The 22351-nt window shown below is 34.7% G+C and overlaps 1 pseudogene; it reads left to right on the forward strand.

Moving 5' to 3' along the window:
* Positions 1-1229: 1229 nt before the first annotated feature.
* LOC120116537 lies at positions 1230-22023 on the forward strand (annotated as a pseudogene).
* Positions 22024-22351: the final 328 nt, after the last annotated feature.

Consider the following 22351-nt stretch of genomic DNA (forward strand, 5'->3'; position numbering starts at 1 on the left):
ATAATAAATAGTTGGATGACCATTTTATAAGGTATTCAACAAAGTAATATCTTATAGTTGAGGGACCATTTTATAACTTTTAATAGTCGGAGGACTCAACAAAGCAGTGTCATATAGTTAGAGAACCATTTGTGTACTTTACCCTTCATTTTTTAAGGGTAAATTATGTGTTTAATACTTAAACTATCAGTTTTGATCTATTTTAGAACTTAAACGTCTAATTTTTTAAAATCATACGTAAAGTTTAATTTTTGTTTCATTTTAGTACATACAATTAAAAAAGTACATACAATTAAAAAAGTTAATTTTTGTTTCATTTTAGGATCTGTTTGTTTTACGTAAAATAATTTTCGAAAAATAATTTTCTCCTTTTCCAGTATTTGGTTGGAGGAAAATTGATTGGTCTACGTAAAACATATTTCTGATCAACAAAATTTTCTTTGCATTTTTTGGAAAATGACTTTCGGTCTGATTTTTTGTAAGTCATTTTATGAACTTTTCACTTCAAAAAATAAATACTTAAAATAAGTTTTATTTTATATATTAATATAATATTTTAATATCATTTTGATCAAAATATTATTTATAAAAATATTTAAAATATATTTATTAATATTTTAATCACATAATATTATATTTTAAATATTATAATAATATACTCAATTATATTATGATAATAGAAGATATTATTTTTTTATTTTAATAATTTCTAAAAGATTTTCAACTAGTGAAAAAAGATTTACACAAACTCTTCTAAACACCGTAAAATATTTTTCAGAAAATGTAAATCATTTTACGAAAAACATTTCATGAAAAATATTTTCAGTGAAACAAACGGACCATTAATACCCATGTTCAAAATATAAAGTTAAGTTTTAAAAAAATAAAAGTTTAAGTACTAAAACATACTAAAATTGATAGTTTATGTACTAAAAGAATTAAGTATTTAATGGCATGGTATAAAATGAAATAAAAATTAAATGTTATATATAATTTAAAAAATTATAAATATAAATATTAAAACTGATTAAAACTGAGGCACTAAACATCTAGTTTACCCTTCAGGTTTTTTAATTGTAAACACTAGTAGAAGGTTGCAGTCGTGAGTGGTGCAGCCAGCAGAAACAGAAAACCTGGGCCCCACGTAAGGCTGTCGGACGTCAAAATATCATCAATTCCCATTTGTTTAAACGCCAATAAAATACTAAAAAGGCTTAAAAATTGAATCTTTGTTGTATGTTATCTTCTCAGGCTTGAATCCGTCACTGTTCTTCGTGACCATTCGATTTCCCGTAAAGAAATTTATATCAGCTCAGATCTCTTCGTCTTTGATCATTCAACCCATCGGGTGAAAAGATGAGAGAAGTTATAAGCATTCATATAGGCCAAGCTGGGATTCAGGTTGGAAATTCCTGTTGGGAGCTCTACTGTCTCGAACATGAAATCCAACCCGATGGAATGATGCCAAGGTTCTCTCTTTTTCTTCTCATTTGTGATCAAAATCGAAAAACCCATTTTTTATCTACCAAATAAAAGTACTGATTTTGTAGTCCTGGAAAGTAGTGACACTTGTTTTTCCTGTTTGATTACAGTGACACCTCTGTGGGTGTGGCACATGATGCTTTCAACACTTTCTTCAGCGAAACGGGGTCGGGGAAGCATGTGCCTAGAGCCGTGTGTGTGGATCTTGAACCCACCGTGATCCACGAAGTTAGGAATGGTCATTACCGCCAGCTCTTCCACCCTGAACTGCTTATCTCCGGAAAGGAAGATGCCGCCAACAACTTTGCCAGAGGCCACTACACAAGTACTAAACTGTGGTTGTGTTTTGGTTGGTAGCTTTAACTTTTTGGTTGGTTTAAACTGTGGTGCTTGTGTTTTGCAGTTGGCAAGGAAATTGTCGATCTCTTCCTTGACCGTGTCCGGATGTTAGCTGATAATTGCACCGGATTACAAGGGTTTCTGGTGTTCAATGCTGTTGGTGGTGGGACTGGTTCTGGCCTAGGGTCTTTGTTGTTAGAGCTCTTATCGGTAGATTATGGAAAGAAGTCGAAGCTTTGGTTTACCATCTATCCTTCACCTCAGGTAACTAATAATGGATGATGTTTTGCCTTTGGAACTTTTTTGTAATAGCAATTTTCGATATCGAGAATGCTCATTTGTTGAACTTTGCAGGTCTCGACGGCGGTTGTGGAGCCTTAATTACAACCAATCATTTCCTTCTCGATAGGGTCGGAATAGGCCAGACCGGGCTACAGGGGCTTATGGTATGGTCTGGCCTAGCCTGGCCTATGTAATAAAAAGGCTAAAATAGACCAGACTTAGGCTTATTATTAAGCCTTATAAGCATGATAGGTCGATCTATTTAGAGTGATTACTTTGTAAAATGTGTCAAAGTTAGATTGACTTAATAGAGATTTTACTTTAAAATTAGTGACTAAACTGAAAATATTTTGTTAAACTATAGGATCTAGAAAATAATTAAGCCTAAATTTAATATATAAACCTAAAACTAAACAAACTCCCTTTCTCCCGTTTCTTTCTCTCTTCAATCTATCTCACTCTAATCATCTCTCACAAGCGAGTCCCCTACCATTGTTTCATTTATTTTTTTATTAAATGATCATAACAAACAAAGAGAAATATCAACAAAATAGAGCACAAAATAGAGCATAGACAGTATGGATGCCTAGACAGCAGCAGTATTTGATGGTGTGTTAGTGTAGGCGTCGAGAACATCAAGGTATGGTGCTTACCTTTAGTACTGTGCAGACAGGTATATGGGATAAAAATTAGTGTTTAAAATACTTATATTATTTTTTTGTACCAATATAAATATGTTCAACTAAATTAACAGTATATTAAAAATTAAATCAAATTATATATTAAGGGTTTGTTTAACCTATTATAGAATGTGTGTAATTTTTTTTAGTAAAAATAACTATCAAATGAATATTAAATGTTTATTGTGAAATAGGCTTTTAAACATGTTTTTAAACAGGCCAGGCCGAGCCAAAATAAAAATCTTTGACAAGCTACAGGCTCAGGCCTACAAAATTCATCGTAGGCCAGGCTCAGACCTATTAAAGCTTGGCCTGGCCTATTCCTACCCCTACTTCTCGAGCACACGGATGTGGCTGTGCTCTTGGACAATGAAGCAATTTATGACATATGCCGCAGGTCGCTTGATATTGAGAGGCCGACTTATACCAACTTGAACCGTTTAATATCTCAAATCATATAATCCTTGACGACTTCTTTAAGGTTCGATGGAGCCATTAACGTGGACGTTACTGAGTTCCAAACCAGTCTGGTTCCGTATCCTCCTATCCATTTCATGCTCTCTTAGCATACCACGAGCAATTGTCGGTTCCTGAGATCACTAATGTTGTGTTTGAGCCCGCTAGCATGATGGCAAAGTGTGATCCTAGGCATGGGAAGTACATGGCATGCTGCCTCATGTATAGAGGAGATGTTGTCCCCTAGGATGTTAATGTTGCTGTTGCTACTATCAAAACGAAGAGGACCATGCAATTTGTTGACTGGTAAGAAAATTTCATATCGGTTCACTAGCTAGCAATTTGGTTTGGTAGTTAATTGATATTAGTGCTTTAGGTTTGATTTATCTGAACCAGAATTCTGTTTTTCGAAGTTTATTCATGTAGTCTCACATGCTTTAGGATTGGTTCATTAATGCAAGCATATCTTAAAAGCTTTTTTGTTTGGTTGTACAGGTGCCCAACCGGCTTCAAATGCGGCATTAACTATCAGCCCCCAACTGTTGTACCTGGAAGCGATCTTGCCAAGGTGCAGCGAGTTGTTTGCATGATAAGCAATAATACGACAGTGGCCGAGGTGTTTGCACGCATTGATCACATGTTCGATCTCATGTACGCAAAGAGAGCTTTCGTGCATTGGTATGTTGATGAGGGCATGGAAGAAGGTGAGTTCTCCGAAGCCCGTGAGGATCTGGCTGCTCTTGAAAAAGAATATGAAGAAGTCGGTGCTGAAGGCATTGATGACGAAGAGGATGGTGAAGACTATTGATGTTTGTCGTAACCGATTTTCGTCTGGGCACAAAATATTTATTTGGCGGGAAAAGTGATGTGAATAAATGGTTTTGAAAATAATTTGGGAGTTGCCATCGGCCTTTTGGGTCAAGTAGGTCGAATACCTAAAAATTATATTTTAACAGAGTTTTTAAGAAAACATCAGTTAAAAGATGAACTGATCTGCGTTTATAACCAAAAATTCTTCCTTTTTAATAATAAAAAGGGATTCGTGGTCGGTTACGTTTAGAGAAGGATTAGCACCCCTACAATGCCCAAAATTGGTACTTTTTAATTATAAATTGTCTCTATTATTAGAAATTTAAAAATTCAAAATATATTTAATTTATAATCCTATTATTTCAAAATTATAATTATGAGAAAAAAATAATTTATATAAAATATTTATTTAATTAGAAATATCAGAAAATGACTTCTAGGTGCCTTAAGACAGCTCTTTTCTTCGATATTAATAAATATTAATATAATAATTTAAATAAAATTATAATTTTTTTATAATATTTAATTTTAAAATACCAGAATAGGACATCCAGTTGTATTAAGACCGGCCTTTTCTTCGATATTGAAAAATAAATAAATATTGAAATAATTTATGTAAAAAAATATAATTTATTATTTATTATATATATATTTATATGACTATATAATAATAAAAATAATATTTAGATATATAAACAAGTAAAAATACAATTAGAACTATATATCTAAAAGTAGTAAAATAAATGAAAATATTTAAAATTAGTGATTAAATTATAATAAAATTAAAATTAAAAACCTAATTTAATATTAATTATTTAAAATTATAGGGATTAAACATATCATTTTCCTTATTTATTAATTTGGTGACTAAAATAAACTTATACAAAATTCGAATATCAGATTAAAATAAATTAAAAATATATACTCATGATTAAAATATTATTTATTAAAATTAAGGGACTAAATATGTTATTTATCCTAAATATTTATAAATACGGTTAAGGGCTAAAATATAAATAAATAAAATTTAGAGACCAAATTAAAAGGATTATTAATTTGACTTAGTGACTAAAATGTAAAGATTACAAGTTAGGATGGTTGCGGACGGGATTTAACAAATAAAAATTACACAAATAGCCCTCCCCGAAACGACGTCATTCGGGAAGGGCTATTTAAGCTCGAAACCGGCTGGCCCGAAGGGCCAGCTCTCATTTCTTCTTTTTTCTCTCTCTCTCTTCTCTAAGAGAATGCAAATTCTCTCGCTTCTCTCTAAAATAGAGATAAGCTCTCTGGTCGGCAGTCGTTCGCCGGCGTTGACCCCACTGCCGGCCACCGCCTTCGGTGGCCGGAAAATTTTTTTTTACACTAAAGCGTAGATCGGACCGTCCTAATGACGGTTCCGGTGGTCTTTTCTTTTAAATAGCTCCCGATCGGAGCAAATCTAAGAAAATACATTCGGTTTTCGAATGTTTTTGGTGACGTCTAGAGGTCGGTGGTGACTCCGATCAAGGCGGTGGCTTCCACGGTTAGTTTCTCTCCTTCCTTTCCTTGCTAATTTAGTGATTTGCTTTCTGTTTTTTTTTTTTGTTCTCTGCTTTTGCTGGTTTTTCCCCTTCTTCTTTGCAGGTTGGGTGATGGCTTTATAGCCATCACCGGCGCTTGTCTCGGACCGGTCCTAAGGGTGGAGTTCGGTGAGTCACCGGGCTATGTGGTGACTCACCCCTATAGCTTGCAACGTGGGTGGGGGGTGTTGAAGCAGCAAAGCTTCTGGAGTCTTCAGCGAGGCGGCGGCGTCGTGGCTGAAGTGGGTTTGAGCATCTGGCAGTTGACCGTCGGCAACGGTCTCTGGCAACTGGAGAGGCAGCTGCGGCGCTAGGGTTAGAAACCCTAGCTGAAACCCTAAATGTTTAGGGTTTCAGTTTGGGTCTGGGCCGGTTGATTGGGCCTTCGATTTTTGGGCTTGTAATTATTATTATTATTATTATTATTATTATTATTATTATTATTATATTTTTTAATAATAATAATAATAATATATATAATAATTATAATAATAATAAATAAATAAAAATGGATAAAAAGTTAGTATCTTCAGCTGCCCCTCTTTGCTCATTCTTATGTTAACAAGAATAGGGCAAAGACAAAAAGATAAAAAAATTTATCCATTTTGACTTCACTTGATTATGATGGAGATGTTGAATAAATCATTCTCTTTCTTCAGATGAGTTCTTCTCATTATGAACTTTCCACTGGGGATGATGTTGACCTATTTCCTTCTATGATAGAGTCATTCAAAAGATTGAATAAACTCTTCTCATTATGAACTTCTTCTTTCTCCTTCAGATGAGTTCTCATTATGAACTTTCTCTGGAAAGGTTGATGCTAATCTATCTGCTTCTGTGATAGAATTATGCAAAATGTTGAATAAGCTCTTCTCATTGTGAACTTTTTCTTCTTCAGATGAGTTCTTCTCATTATGAACTCGAACTGGAAAAGTTGATACATCAAGTGATGGATTTGAGCAAATGGTTGAACAAATTCTTTTCATTATGAATTTCTTCTTCTTCAGATGATGAGTTCTTCTCATTATGAACCCTACCTGGCAATGTTGATCCATCAAACGATGAATTCAAACAAAAGGTTGAACAAATTCTTCTCATTATGAACTTCTTCTTCCTTATTCAGATGAGTTCTTCTCATTATGAACTCGACCTGGAAATGTTGATCCACCGAATGATGAATTTAAGCAAAAAGTTGAACAAGTTCTTCTCATTATGAACTTTTTCTGCCTTCTTCAGATGAGTTCTTCTCATTATGAACTTTCTCTGGAAAAGCTGATCCATCAAATGATGGATTTGAATCTTTGCTAAAATCTTTGAAATTCCTGTCAAAATTCAACATGGATAAGAATGAATGACAATGCACCTATTTTTGCAAATGCCTAAATATGATGCATGAATGTTAAATTATTTGATTTCAGATTGGTGAACTGAGTATTTCTTCAGTTGTAGAAACCTAATAAATCTTTCTTCTTCAAATCAGAGAATCTATCATCTTTGATAAATGTAGATGTAGATATGCCTGAATTTTTGCATAATGTCACCAAACCACTTGAGAATAAAACTCAATAGTATAGGCTCTTGAAAAGCTCGCACTCATGCAACATGTTGATTCTGATAACAACTCATCTGATTATGAAGTGATATTTCAAGATAATTTCGCAGATATCGATAGTTCTTTTAATAACGAGAAAATCTTGAATTCTGATTCTGATGAGGAGAGTAAACTGTTATACTTAAAAAGAAATGGGATTCTCAGAGGCTGAGGCTTCAATAGCCATGAAGAGATGTGGTTCAGATTCATCAATTACAAAATTGACAGATTTTATATGTGCTGCTCAAATGGCTAATGCTGCTGACACATTTTTTTCGGTAAAAGGTAAGAAGCCATTATGCAATGATCTCAATTACAAGAAAAGGCGAAACCTGGGGTATGATTTTTGGGAAAGGAATAAGCAGAAGAAGCTTGAAAAGAAGCTTCTTAATGAAGACGATCATGCAGTTCATCTTTTAATTCCAATGACTGGTTCTGTGGTTCCTACCAAACCAGATCAGATAACTCAAAGAACACTTCCAGAAGATGCTATTGGGTCCTCTTATTTCTACTATGATCGCATTCATCTTTCAAATTCAATGATTGATTCTGTGGTTTCATACCAAACCAGATCATATAACTCAAAGAACACTTCCAGAAGATGCTGTGAGCACATTCATCTTTCAAATTAAATGATTGGTTCTGTGGTTTCATACCAAACCAGATCAGATAACTCAAAGAACACTTCCAGAAGATGCTATGAGCACATTCATCTTTCAAATTAAATGATTGGTTTTTCGGGGTTCATACCAAACCAGATCAGATAACTCAAAGAACACTTCCAGAAGATGCTATGAGCACATGGCACTTGTTCCACTTGAATCTGATGAGGTGGAAATGCTTCTAGGTTTCTCTAGGATCAATGATACAGAGGTTGCCTTTTACGGTCTTGGCATACTTTTGAAAACAGATGTGCAAGAACTGAATGATGATCGGTTGGAGCAATTGATGAGTAGTTTTAACGGCCTTGACCTTGTTGTCGGTGGCATCCAGTGTAACAACCTTACTGGAAGAAATAAACATCATTCATGGGCTTGAAGATTCTTGTTGGTGCATTTACTTGCAAGGATTGCTACAACAAACTGTCTCTTCTGCTGCTCCAATATATTCCACTCTTTTCGAATCATGGAACGGTTTAGTTGACAGTAAAACTTGTCATCTTCAACTTTTGGAATACTGTAACCAATGTTACCCTATATAACCAGAGTGCAAATAATGACTTGTTCATGGCTTTATGATGGTGATGATTTGCTTACTTTGTATTCCATGCCTTTAAAAGTATTATCATAAAGTGATATTCAGAAATCTTTAACTTATTTCAAAATTATGTTAATTCATAGAAGAATAAATTGAATTTTTGAAAATAAATTGAATCTCAAATAAATTGAACTTGGAATTTATTAATAAATAGATAGAATTGTACTCAAAGTTATGGCAAGCACAAGAATGATAAAAATTCAAATTACTCAACAAATTATTAGCATAAGTATTTCTAAATTAATCAAATTGACACAATTTAGAGTAATGATGTAAGCTTTTGTCTGGAAGATCTCAAACGTTGTCAAAATGCTTGTAGATGTGAAGTTTCTCCCAAACTGTCAAAATCTTAAGAGAGTTCAATTGCCAGATGCCTAATATCAACATGCATTTGAGCCACCCTTTCAGGTTTTCAACTCAAATCCTTCCTTTGGTTACAAGATGCCCTTTGCGGGTTTTCATCTTGACCCCCTTTCTCTTTTCTTTTTTCTTTTCTCTTTTTTTTTCTTTCTTTTTTTTTCCTTTTTTTCTTCAAGCATAATATTTCTTGACAGAATCCAAGTTTATTGGATTTCTCAGAATTTTTCCATCCATTTCTGCCAAGATCAACGCTCCTCCGGAAAAGGCCTTTTTTACAACGTATGGCCCTTCCCAATTAGGCATCCATTTCCCACAGAAATCTTTATGTATAGGCAAAATCTTTTTTAGTACTAGACCACCCTCTTGGAATTCTCTTGGATGTACTTTCTTGTCATGAGACTTCATCATCCGTTTCTGATACATCTGTCCATGGCAAATAGCTTTCAATCTTTTCTCCTCAATAAGGTTCAATTGATCAAATCTAGCTTGGGTCCATTCGGATTCATCTAATTTTGTTTCTCTCAGCATTCAAAGCGATGGAATCTCAACTTTAATTAGTAAGACTGCTTCCATCCCGTAGACTAAAGAAAAAGGTGTTGCCCCAGTAGATGTTCGAACAGTAGTTCGGTATGCATATAAAGCAAAATGTAACTTCTTGTGCCAATCTTTGTAAGTTTTAGTGGTCTTTGTAATGATTCTCTTGATGTTCTTATTTGCTGCTTCAACTGCCCCATTCATCTTTGGACGATATGCCACTGAGTTTGCATGTTTGATCTTAAACTGTGCACAAAGTTCGGTCATCATTTATTTGTTCAGGTTCAGAGCATTATCTGTAATGATCCTTTCTGGTAGGCCATACCGGCAAACTATCTCTTTCTTTATGAATTTGCAGACTGTGGACCTATTAATATTGGCATATGAAGCAGCTTCAACCCATTTGGTAAAATAATCAATTACCACAAGGATGAAGCAATGTCCATTCGATGCTTTTGGTGTGATTGCACCAATGACATCTATTCCCCACATAGAAAATGGCCAGGGTGCTGTCATTACATGTAAAGGAGATGGGGGTACATGAATCTTGTCTGCATATATCTGACATTTATGACATTTTCTTGCATAATCAATGCAATCTGTGTGCATGGTAGCCCAATAGTATCCATATCTCATTATTTTTCTGGCCATGGAAAGACCATTTGCATGTGTTCCACATATTCCACTGTATACTTCTTCAATGATGCTTCTGGCTTCGCTGGTATTTAAACATCTCAATAGCATTTGATCATTGCTTCTTCTATACATAATCTCGCCATCAAGAAAATATCCAGCAGCCATTCTTCTCAAGGTTCTTTTATCAACTTCAGATGCATTTTGTGGATAACTTTGATTTTTGTTATATTGCAGGATATCATGATACCATGGTTTACCGTCTACCTCTTCTTCCACACTATAATAGTGTGCAGGAATTTCATATACTTGCATTTTGATTGGCATCATATCAACTTTCTTAGTTGCCTGAAACATAGCAGCTAATGTAGCCAAAGCATCTGCCATTTGATTTTCTTCTCGAGGGAGATAATTGAAGGTGACTTTCTCAAATTCTTTCACTAATTTGAGGATAAAATTCCGGTATTCCAACAATTTGGGATCTTTTGTTTCCCATTCACCTCGTAATTGATACACCACTAACGATGAATCTCCATATATCTTGAGACCTTTGATTTTTCTTTCTATAGCTGCTTTTAATCCCATGACACAAGCTTCGTATTCCGCCATGTTATTGGTGCAAAAGAAATCCAGTCTACTTGTAAAGGGATAATAAATATTTTCTGGAGAAATTAACACTGCCCCGATTCCTCGTCCCAAGGCGTTGGATGCTCCGTCAAAGTAAAGCTTCCAAAATGCAGATGCATCATTTGTTCCGACTTCTTCATTCATGGATATGCACAACAAATCTTCATCTGGAAAATTGAAACTCAAAGGCTGATAATCATTTGATACACGACTGGCCAGAAAATCAGCTATGACACTTCCTTTTATCGCTTTTTGGTTGACATATACAATATCAAACTCAGATAATAACATTTGCCATCTAGCCATTCTGCATGTCAAAGCTGGTGATTCCATTAAGAATTTCAAAGGATAAAGTTTGGATATCAGCCAAGTAGTATGATATAACATATATTGTCTGAGTCTTCGAGTAGCCCACACCAAAGCACAACATAATTTTTGTATTGGTGGATATCGAATTTCATAATCAGTAAATTTCTTGCTCAGATAATAAATAGCTTTTTCTTTTCTTCCAGATTCACCATGCTGTCCTAGCACACATCCCATCGAATTTTCAAAGATTGTCAAATAGAGAATTAACGGTCTATCAGGCATTGGTGATACTAAAATGGGGGCATTGGATAAATATTTCTTAATAATATCCAAAGTTTCTTGACATTCATCATTCCAGACTTCAGGATTGTTCTTTCGAAGTAATTTGAACACTGTATCACATTTGTCAGTTAATTGAGAAATGAACCGAGATATATAATTTAATCTTCCCAAAAAGCCTCGAACTTCTTTTTTTGTATTGGGTGGTGGAAGATCTTGAATTGCTTTTACTTTATCTGGATCAATCTCGATTCCTTTTTTGCTGACCACAACTCCCAAAAGTTTCCCGGAAGTTACCCCAAAAGTGCATTTAGCGGGGTTGAGCTTTAATTGATACTTCCTTAATCTCTGGGAAAGCTTTCTCAGATTTTGAATATGTTCTTCTTCAGTTCGGGATTTAGCAATCATGTCATCTACATATACTTCAATCTCTTTGTGCATCATGTCATGAAACAAAGTTACCATGGCTCTTTGATACGTTGCCCCTGTATTTTTCAATCCAAATGGCATCACTTTATAGCAGAATGTGCCCCACATGGTTACAAATGTTGTTTTTTCCATGTCTTCAGGATTCATTTTTATCTGATTATATCCTGAAAAGCCATCCATGAATGAAAACCATGTGTGTCCTGCAGTATTGTCCACCAAGGTGTCTATGTGGCGTAATGGAAAGCTATCTTTCGGACTAGCTTTGTTGAGATCTCTGTAATCCACACACATTCGAACTTTCCCATTTTTCTTCGGTACGGGAACAATGTTGGCTACCCATTCTGGGTATTTAGCTGCCTGTAGGAAACCTGCATTAATCTGTTTCATTACTTCCTCTTTGATCTGTAACAACATTTCTGGCCTCATTCGCCTGAGCTTTTGTTGGACCGGTTTATATTCTGGATTGATTGGAAGCTTGTGCATCACTATATCTGTACTCAAACCAGGCATATCTTGATAAGACCAGGCGAAGATATCTTTGAACTCTTGAAGAAGATTTATCAATTCTTGTTTTATATGGATTGTCAGAGTAGTACCAATTTTCACCTCTTTCATTTCTTCATCTGTTCCCAGATTCACAGTTTCAATCTCTTCTTTGTGAGGTAGAATTTGTTTATCTTCTTTTTCTACCAGTCTTAATAATTCAGTAGGAACATCACATTTTAGTTCATCCTCACACCCATTGATTTCTTCTAGACATATGAGCTGCTCTAAATTTATCTCTTGATTAAATTTAGGAATAAACATGCTATTAACGTTGTGACACCTGCAAATTTAAGTCGGACATATTTCCGAAAGAATATAGTAAATTTATGAAATAAATTAATGTAAAAATGTAAGAAAATGTAAAGAATGATTGCCATCTGAAAATTTTAAAGAAAATTTCTTATATTTAACCTAATTTCCTTTACAAGATAACAAAAAGTTTTCATACTTTTGAGCTAAACATAAAGATTAGTTCTGAATATTACTCTGTGTTAATATTAAAAACTATAGGAAGGTCTTCAGTGGTCTAATTATTGAGTGTTTCTCCAGGAAAACATGGGTGAATCCTATCCAAGTATTTGCCAGTCTTGTTGTCATTCCTGATCATGTTGATAAATAATCCATTCGTAGCTTCTTCAATTATGCTTTGATCTTTCGTCAACTTTTCTTCTTTAAAGGCCTCAACAAGCTGTTGTTCTACATTAATTGTTCCCCCTGATCTGAATGTGGTCTTCAACTGTGGGAAAAACATGTGTTCCCAAAGGATTTCTTTTCCTTTCAACCTTGCCTTTCTGTCTTCACATCTTCTTTTCATCTCTTTGTTCTTTTGCTGAAAATTGGGCTTAAATCCAAGCCCAAAACGATCTTTCTTCATCTTTATACTTACAGGAACTGAAATCCCTTGAAGATTCTTTCCTAAACCTTTCCCAGCTTTAGCTCCGATGCCTAAAGTTTGTCGTACCGTCATCTTGGTACAATCAGATAATCTGGGATATGGAATTTTGCTTCCTTCTGCAATAAAGGTTGCATTAAAAAATTCAAGAGCTCGGAAAGAACATTCGAGAGCATCATCATTGGTTTCAATATATGGAGCATCACTTGTTATAGACGCAATGATTTCTTCTTCAGCTCCTACGCATATTAGTTGTCCATCAACAACAAATTTCAATTTCTGATGTAATGAAGAAGGAACGGCTCCTGCTGAATGAATCCATGGCCTCCCTAATAAACAATTATATGTAGGGTGGATGTCCATCACCACAAAGTCAATATTGTACACGACTGGTCCGATTAACAACGGTATTTCCATTTTCCCAAGCACCTCTTTTTGAGTACCATCAAAGGCTCGTACTACATTCTGATAACTCTTCATGTGTGATTTATCCACAGGCATTCTTTGAAGTGTAACTAGAGGCATAAAGTTGAGAGCAGATCCATTGTCAATCAATACTCCTGGCAAAACATGACCATGACAATGTGTAGTGATATTCAAAGCTTTTACTGACCCCATTCCGCCTTCAGGTATTTCATCATCCGTGAACGTTATGTAATTGTCAGCGGCTATATGTCCCATAATTCTGTCAAGTTTATTGAGGGATATATCTTCAGGGATAAATGTTTGATTAAGCATTCTCATCAAAGCATTTCTATGTGCTTCTGAATTCATCAATAGATCAAGAATAGAAATTCTCGCTTGTTGTTTGTGTAGTTGTTCAACCACACTATACTCACTATGTTTCAGGAATTTCAAAAATTCTTGTGCTTGTTTTTCTGTTATAGGCTCATTGAATGCTGGAGGGGATTCATCATCAAATACTTTTTGGGGTATTACCATGGTTTTTCCTTTTGTTTTCACTTGTTCCGAGGCATTGGATGTTTCGGGAGAGTAACATCTCCCACTTCTTGTAAAGAAATCGACTTCACTCACTGCTTCAGATGTCGAACCCAGACTCTATATTTTCTCTTCTATTTTTTCTAGCGAAACAGATCCTCCTACCATTGAAACATTGGTAGTATAATTCCAAGGTACTCGGTGAGTATCCTTGTATGGAAATGGTAGAGGAGTGGTGATAACTACTTTCGGCTTTATTGGTGCAGGAATCGCCGTAGATGATTTCACATTAATGATCACAGGATCACTTGTTCTCTGACTAGGTTTAGAATCCTCTGATGAACAAACATCATCTTCTTTTTTTCCTGGTTCTTCTTCAAATAATTATATCTCTCCGCTATTCATCAATTCTTGCAACAAATCCTTAAACTTAGGACATATTTGAATTTCATGCCCCTTCTCTTGATGATATTCACAATAATTCTTGACTTCATTATGCTTTGGCCTGAATTGTTGTGGAATTATACCGGCTAAAGAGAGTTATTGAAATACCCAAACAAAAGGAGATTTAATTTCAGAAATGTCAGTTTTTGTTTTCTTTCTGTTCTCTTCCTGAATTGCATTCACGTTTTTATCTCCATGATTTGGCAATGGATGATTTGATGTAGATGGTGAATTGAATTCCAACTTTCCAGTGTTGATCAAATTTTGAACCACCCTTTTGAATGCCAAACAGTTTTCAATAGAATGACCCGTAATTCCTTCATGGTAAACACAGTGTGCCTTTACATCATACCATGGAGGGAATGGTGGTTGCATGGAAACCAAAGGATAAGGCCGTATGACATCTGCTTTTATTAACGAATCATAGATCTCTGCATAGGGTACTGGTAAAGGTGTAAAAGACAACCTTTCATTTTCCTTTCGAGATCCTCTGGACTCTGCTCGATTAGTGCTTGTTTCCTCTTTCTTAACCCTTGGTTGGGTTATTGTAACACTTTTCGATGAATCCTTGTTGTAAGAGTTTACATTGTTGATTTCATTCTCTTTTTTCCGGTACATAGGTCTTTTGGAACTAGACCCTTCATTTGATTCAATTTTGCCAATTTTCAAGACATTTTCAATGAGTTCTCCAGAAATGACCAAATCTGCAAAATTTCTGGTTGCATTCCACATTAGATGATTTAAATAAGGAGCTTTCAATGTATGGACAAATATTAATGTGGCCTCTTTTTCTGACAAAGGTGGTTGAACTTGGGCTGCTGTGTCACGCCATCTCTGAGCATACTGTCTGAACGTTTCGTTATTCTTTTTCTCTAAATTTTAGAGAGTCTATCTATCAGGGACCATGTCTGTTACGTGGCGGTACTGCTCTAAGAATGCTTTAGCCAGATCTTTCCAAGATCTAATGTTGGCTTTGGTCAATTGAGTATACCATTTTAAGGCTGGTCCTGTCAAACTATCTTGAAAGCAGTGAATTAACAATTTCTCATCTTTCACATATCCTGCCATTCTGCGACAAAACATAGTAATGTGGGATGAAGGGCATGTGGTACCGTCATATCTATCAAATTCGGGAGCTTTGAACTTGATGGGGAGGATTAGGTCTGGAACCAAACTCAACTCACTAGCGTCAAATCCATAGAATGATTCAGTTATTTCCACGGATTTCATTCGTTCTTCTAAGCTCTTGATCTGTCTGGTCAATTCTTCATTTACTTTTTCTTTTTCATTCAGCTCATTCAAATCTGGGATTAAATGCTCAGTATTAAAATCCCCTATTTTCACATCTGATATAAGTGGATTTTTGTTTGAAGATGCAGGATCCTCTTATCGATTTTCATGTGGTTTGGCTTCTTGAAATGCTGATGTGCGAGCATTGATTTGTATAGGTGTAGTACCAGAGTGATAAATTGGTTCTAGTGGAAAACCTAAAGGATACATAGGTTCTTGGTCGAAAGATACAGGATTTTCATGCATTTTTCCAATGATAGCCTGCCTTTTAAACATGTCTTCTATTTTCTGCATCATGCTGTCTTGTGAATTTGCAATACTGGCTTCAATTTTCTCCAGCTTCATTCTCATTTCTGCTTGTTCTTTATTACGTTGTTCCTCAATACATTGTATTTTATCCTCCATAATTCTCTTAATAGCTTGTCTAGTACCGTAGTGATGTTGTATTTCTCTTTTGGCCAGAATAACTGCGATTGAAAAATCTTCTGATATTATTATAAATTTTTTCAAATTTTAATTAATGAATTTTATCTTAATAATAAAAATTATACATAAAGAAAATAATGCAATGAATAATGAATGTATGCAAAATGCATGTATCCAAAAGGTATTGATCCAAAAAGTTAACTGTCATAGAACAACTTTCATCGGCATACAAAAGTTTCTTTATAATAGTTCATAACTACAGATAAGGCGTAGCTTTCCTATTAAGCTCTATAATTTCTTTCATTAGCCATGACACCTTCTTTCCGAACTTAGAAACTGGATCAACGTGATGCTCAATTATTTTAGCTTCAACAGCTAGTTCCCCAACATATCTAGCAACTTCGCTCATTTGTACCATGGCCTCGAATACCACATTTATTATTTCTTCACTTCTTTCTACATAGAAATCAGTTGACTTTTGCCATTGTTCATTAGTTCCTTCAAGAGTTTGCTCTAACTCAGTGATTCTGACTTGGCAATTGTACAGAGTTTTTTCAAGATCTCTAATGCATCTTCACAGTGAAGCACTTTCCTCATTACTTTCTTTGAGATCATTAGGTCCTAGACGAACCTTTTCTTGAAATAATGACTCTTCAAGTTGCAAAATGTAAGCATTAAACTCTGCATTTTTGTTTCTAGACTGATCCAGATCTTCTTCAAGTTTTGTTCGTGCTTCTTGCATTCTTTGATTAAGCTTCTGGATTTGAACATTCTTGTTTCTGCATCTTTGCATCCAATTGCTAGCCATTTCTTGCTCTACCTCAAGTTTGGTGTTGAAATTCTTTCTTTCCAGCTCCCATTTTTCTTTTTCGACATTGAACTCTTCAATCCTTTGGCCACTAACTTCAAGTTCGGCAATCAGCTGGTTCATTTCAGATTCAAATCCCTTGAACATGATATTTTTCTCACCCTCAAATTTATCAAGAATATCACTCTTCATTTCTTCTAAATCTTTGGCTCGATCCCTTTCTCTTTGCATTTCATTCATGATTTCGCGGTGTTCAGCTTTATGTTTTATAATTCGCTCTCTTCTGTCAACCTCAAAATCTTCCATTTTTTGCTTTCCTTTCTCAAGGCTTTTGAGTAGACGGCTATTCTTTCCTTTCAGATCTTCAACTCGACTTTTCTCGATGTTCAATTCTCTGGTCATCTGTACTGTTGATTGGCTTGGTCCTGATGCTTTCCGGGATTTATATAACTCCTGGTAATTTTTCTTTAATGCTCTAAATTCACCATCAACTTTTTCTTTGTTTTCTCTCAACATGGCACATTGTGATGAATGAAAGTCAATGTCAACACCCAACATAGCTTTATCTCGTCTCATTTGCTCTAATTCTCTCGACCAGCCTTCTCTTTCTGCTTCAAACTCAGCTCTCAGGATTTCAATCTCTGATGGAACCACCTTAATGCGATCTTCCATAGAGATATCCTCATTTTGATCTGGTAGAGGAATATTTTCATTTTTCCTGACAGATCTCCATTCCTCATAATCAGGAGTTAGCATTTCTTTTGCTGCTTTAGCTCGGATACAAAAAGTTGTTTTCCAAGCTGTAAAGGCTTCCATGATCTTTCTTTTATAATTTTTGCTGTGGAATGCGAACTCAGATGAATGTAATCCAGCGGTGACAGGTACAAATTGACGACCCTCATACTGTCTTATGACCAGAAGTGGTGCATATCCAATTCCTCCCCATAATCCGAGCAGCATTATCCAATTGTAATCACCACATTTATAAAAGAATTCTCTTTGGATTTGCCATGGGGCTCGCCAAACAATGTCATTGCTTTGCAGATTTTGAAAGGCATTAATCCACATATCTTTCTTAATTTCTTTCGGTCATTTTTGCTCCAGAAATTCTTTTAATGGTGAGTAATCCGTATTAAAGCACCGGTATGAAACCTTTTCTGTCCTCCAGAAATGGCTACGGATCCAAACATATAACAATTGGGTACACCCTGAGAATCGTCCACCTCCTAGCTTTCTACAAGCATTTAACGATCTGAAAGTCTCTGCTAGAATTGCAGAAGCAGGATTAATCTTTTTTGGTAGCTGCTCAAACAAATCTACTACTGCAGCTTCAATATATCCCAATACTTTTGGGAAGATGACCATACCATACATACCCAGAGCAAATAGATCGAATCGTACTTTAGTGTTGGATGACTCTGAATAAGTTCTTTAATGTTAATCCAAGCAATGCCTTCGCTTTCACCTTTTTGTTTTGTACGGGATGCCACCCATTCTTCTCGTACTCCGGCAATCTTTGCTAATTTAACTCGAAAGGTTTGAGTTTTAATTGACTTTGAATAAATTCGATTTTCCAAAGCCCCTTCTATATGTAGCAAAGTTGTGTATTCTTCAATAGTAGGGACCAAGTCCTCCTTATTGAGAGTGAAGCAATTATACCCTGGATTCCAGAATTGAATTAGGGCTCGAAGTAGGTCATCATCAACTTCAACATAGAGCAAATATGGGATGTCTCCGTAAGTCTGATAAAACTGCAACTTTTTGTTTGAGTCCCAACTTTCCCAAATGCTTCGCAAATCTTGCATATCATTTCTTTTTAGCGAAACTGGAGCATAACTGGCCAAGTTCGATACATAATCATCTTGCAGACTGTCTCCTCCTTGTCTTTGTAAGTCCTCAGCCCACTGTCTTACTTCTGAGTTTAGAATTATTTGATTTGAACACTTTTTATCCATGGATGAAGGCTTTCCAATGAGACAATTAACACGAGGATCAATGCCTTTTATCCTGTATGATGCTATGCAAACAAAAGAAATAAAGAACACAAAAAAAAGAAATGAATTAGTTTACATAATAAAGGAAAAAAAATTGATAATAATGTCTACCTAAATATTTCTATTTAAACATGCTTTCTTCATACTTTAAAAAATTTAAATTCACATGCAATTTATTCAGTAAGAAAATAAATAAATTAAAAGAAAAGTTAGAATTCATTTCTCCTGTGTGTACACCTATTTTGGACAAAATTTCGGCATGGCTTCAGATCGGAAGAGTTTCTAGGGTTTATTATATGCAGGGCTTCAGATCTAAGAATAAAGGTACCCGAATTGTCCTTGTTAGTGCCCCCTTGGGCTGTTAACCCTCAATCCTAGTCCATCACAGACTAAAGTGGATCGAGTTCAATTCGAGAGGATACACTTCTCTATGCCTAACACGGAGAATAAATTCTCACGAAGACATAGAGCATATGAACCCCGAAAGTTACTTACTAGGTCTGACACGGAGAATAAATTCTCACGAAGACGTCGCTTTCACTCCCACTTAAAAGGGACAAACTCAATTATAGAGCTTTATGTTATGCAATGCAAGTGTTGTGTGTGAGGAGAAATGTTCAAACCTCTGACAGAAAAAATAAATAATGAAATAAAATACTTGTAAATAAAATGAAATATAAATAAGGAAATATATAAATACTATGAAAATAATAAGTATATAAAAAATTTTGAAAAGAAAGAATTATAAATCAAATATATGAATTTTTTAATTTATAATTAATAGAGACAATTAATAATTGGTTTTAAAGTTTGACCAGTCCCCAGTGGAGTCGCCAAGCTGTCGTAACCGGTTTTCGTCCGGGCACAAAATATTTATTTGGCGGGAAAAGTGATGTGAATAAATGGTTTTGAAAATAATTTGGGAGTCGCCATCGGCCTTTTGGGTCAGGTAGGTCGAATACCTAAAAATTATCTTTTAACAGAGTTTTTAAGAAAACATCAGTTAAAAGATGAACTGATATGCGTTTATAACCAAAAATTCTTTCTTTTTAATAATAACAAGGGATTCGTGGTCGGTTACGTTTAGGGAAGGATTAGAACCCCTACAACGCCCAAAATTGGTACTTTTTAATTATAAATTGTCTCTATTATTAGAAATTTAAAAATTCAAAATATATTTAATTTATAATCCTATTATTTCAAAATTATAATTATAGAAAAAAATAATTTATATAAAATATTTATTTAATTAGAAATATCAGAAAATGACTTCTAGGTGCCTTAAGACAGCTCTTTTCTTCGATATTAATAAATATTAATATAATAATTTAAATAAAATTATAATTTTTTTATAATATTTAATTTTAAAATACCAGAATAGGACATCCAGTTGTATTAAGACCGCCCTTTTCTTCGATATTGAAAAATAAATAAATATTGAAATAATTTATGTAAAAAAATATAATTTATTATTTATATATATATTTATATGACTATATAATAATAAAAATAATATTTAGATATATAAATAAGTAAAATTAAAACATAAAAATACAATTAGAACTATATATCTAAAAGCAGTAAAATAAATGAAAATATTTAAAATTAGTGAATAAATTATAATAAAATTAAAATTAAAAACCTAATTTAATATTAATTATTTAAAATTATAGGGATTAAACATATCATTTTCCTTATTTATTAATTTGGTGACTAAAATAAACTTATATAAAATTCGAATATCTGATTAAAATAAATTAAAAATATATACTCAGGATTAAAATATTATTTATTAAAATTAAGGGACTAAATATGTTATTTATCCTAAATATTTATAAATACAGGTTAAGGGCTAAAATATAAATAAATAAAATTTAGAGACCAAATTAAAAGGATTATTAATTTGATTTAGTGACTAAAATGTAAATATTACAAGTTAGGATGGTTGCGGACGGGATTTAACAATTAAAAATTACACAAATAGCCCTCCCCGAAACGACGTCGTTCGGGTAGGGCTATTTAAGCCCGAAACCGGGCCAGCTCTCATTTCTTATTTTTTTCTCTCTCTCTCTTCTCTGAGAGAATGCAAATTCTCTCGCTTCTCTCTAAAACAAAGAGAAGCTCTCTGGCCGGCAGCCGTTCGCCGGCGTTGACCCCGTTGTCGGCCACTGTCTTCGGTGGCCGGAAATTTTTTTTTTACACTAAAGCGTAGATCGGACCGTCCTAATGACGGTTCCGGTGGTCTTTTCTTTTAAATAGCTCCCGATCGGAGCAAATCTAAGAAAATACCTTCGGTTTTCGAAGGTTTTTGGTGACGTCTAGAGGCCGGTGGTGACTCCGATCAAGGCGATGGCTTCCACGATAAATTTCTCTCCTTCCTTTCCTTGCTGTTTTAGTGATTTGCTTTCTGTTTTTTTTTTTTTTTGTTCTCTGTTTTTGCTGGTTCTTCCCCTTCTTCTTTGCAGGTTGGGTGATGGCTTTATAGCCATCACCGGCACTTGTCTCGGACCGGTCCTAAGGGTGGAGTTCGGTGAGTCACCGGGCTATGTGGTGACTCACCCCTATAGCTTGCAACGTGGGCGGCGGGTGTTGAAGCAGCAAAGCTTCTGGAGTCTTCAGCGAGGCGGCGGCGTCGTGGCTGAAGTGGGTTAGAAACTGGAGAGGCGGCTGCGGCGCTAGGGTTAGAAACCCTAGCTGAAACCCTAAATGTTTAGGGTTTCAGTTTGGGTCTGGACCGGTTGATTGGGCCTTCGATTTTTGGGCTTGTAATTTTTATTATTATTATTATACATATTTTTTTTAATAATAATAATAATATATATATAATTATAATAATAATTAATTATAATAATAATAATAAATAAATAAAAATGGATAAAAAGTTAGAATCTTCAATGTTCTTATGCAAAGATCTTTACTTTGAAGATCGGTTCAGTGTCCGAGGGTACTCCTACCTCCCTTTCCCGTGCCCTTCCGTATTGATTTATCTTGTGTAGCACTGCCTTCCTGCGTGTCAAATTTTATTTTGTTGAATGTTGTCTTCTTTGTTATCAAGGATTTGCCTACGGCCTGGCCTTCTGTATGCTGCCAATGAAGTAATCTTAAAGTTGTGTTAATTCTTCAATGTTCTTTTGTCATAAATGTTGCCTTCTATTTATGAAAGTGTGTCATTCCGTCTGTCTATATTTCATGAGCAATAAATTGCCTTTAATAATCATTCTGCTTGTATAGTACCTGTCATATTTATGGTTGCTGTAAGACTGTCAAATGGTTCCTAAAATCAACTTATTAGAGTCTGCACTTGTTATGAGAGTGCACTATGGAATTGTCATGAAAATGGTATAGGGACCATAAACTGAAATAGTTATAATTTTCATTTCAG

This window comes from Hibiscus syriacus, unplaced genomic scaffold, assembly GCF_006381635.1.
Source record: "Hibiscus syriacus cultivar Baekdansim isolate YM2019G1 unplaced genomic scaffold, ASM638163v2 tig00110299_pilon, whole genome shotgun sequence".
Classification (NCBI taxonomy): Eukaryota; Viridiplantae; Streptophyta; class Magnoliopsida; order Malvales; family Malvaceae; genus Hibiscus; species Hibiscus syriacus.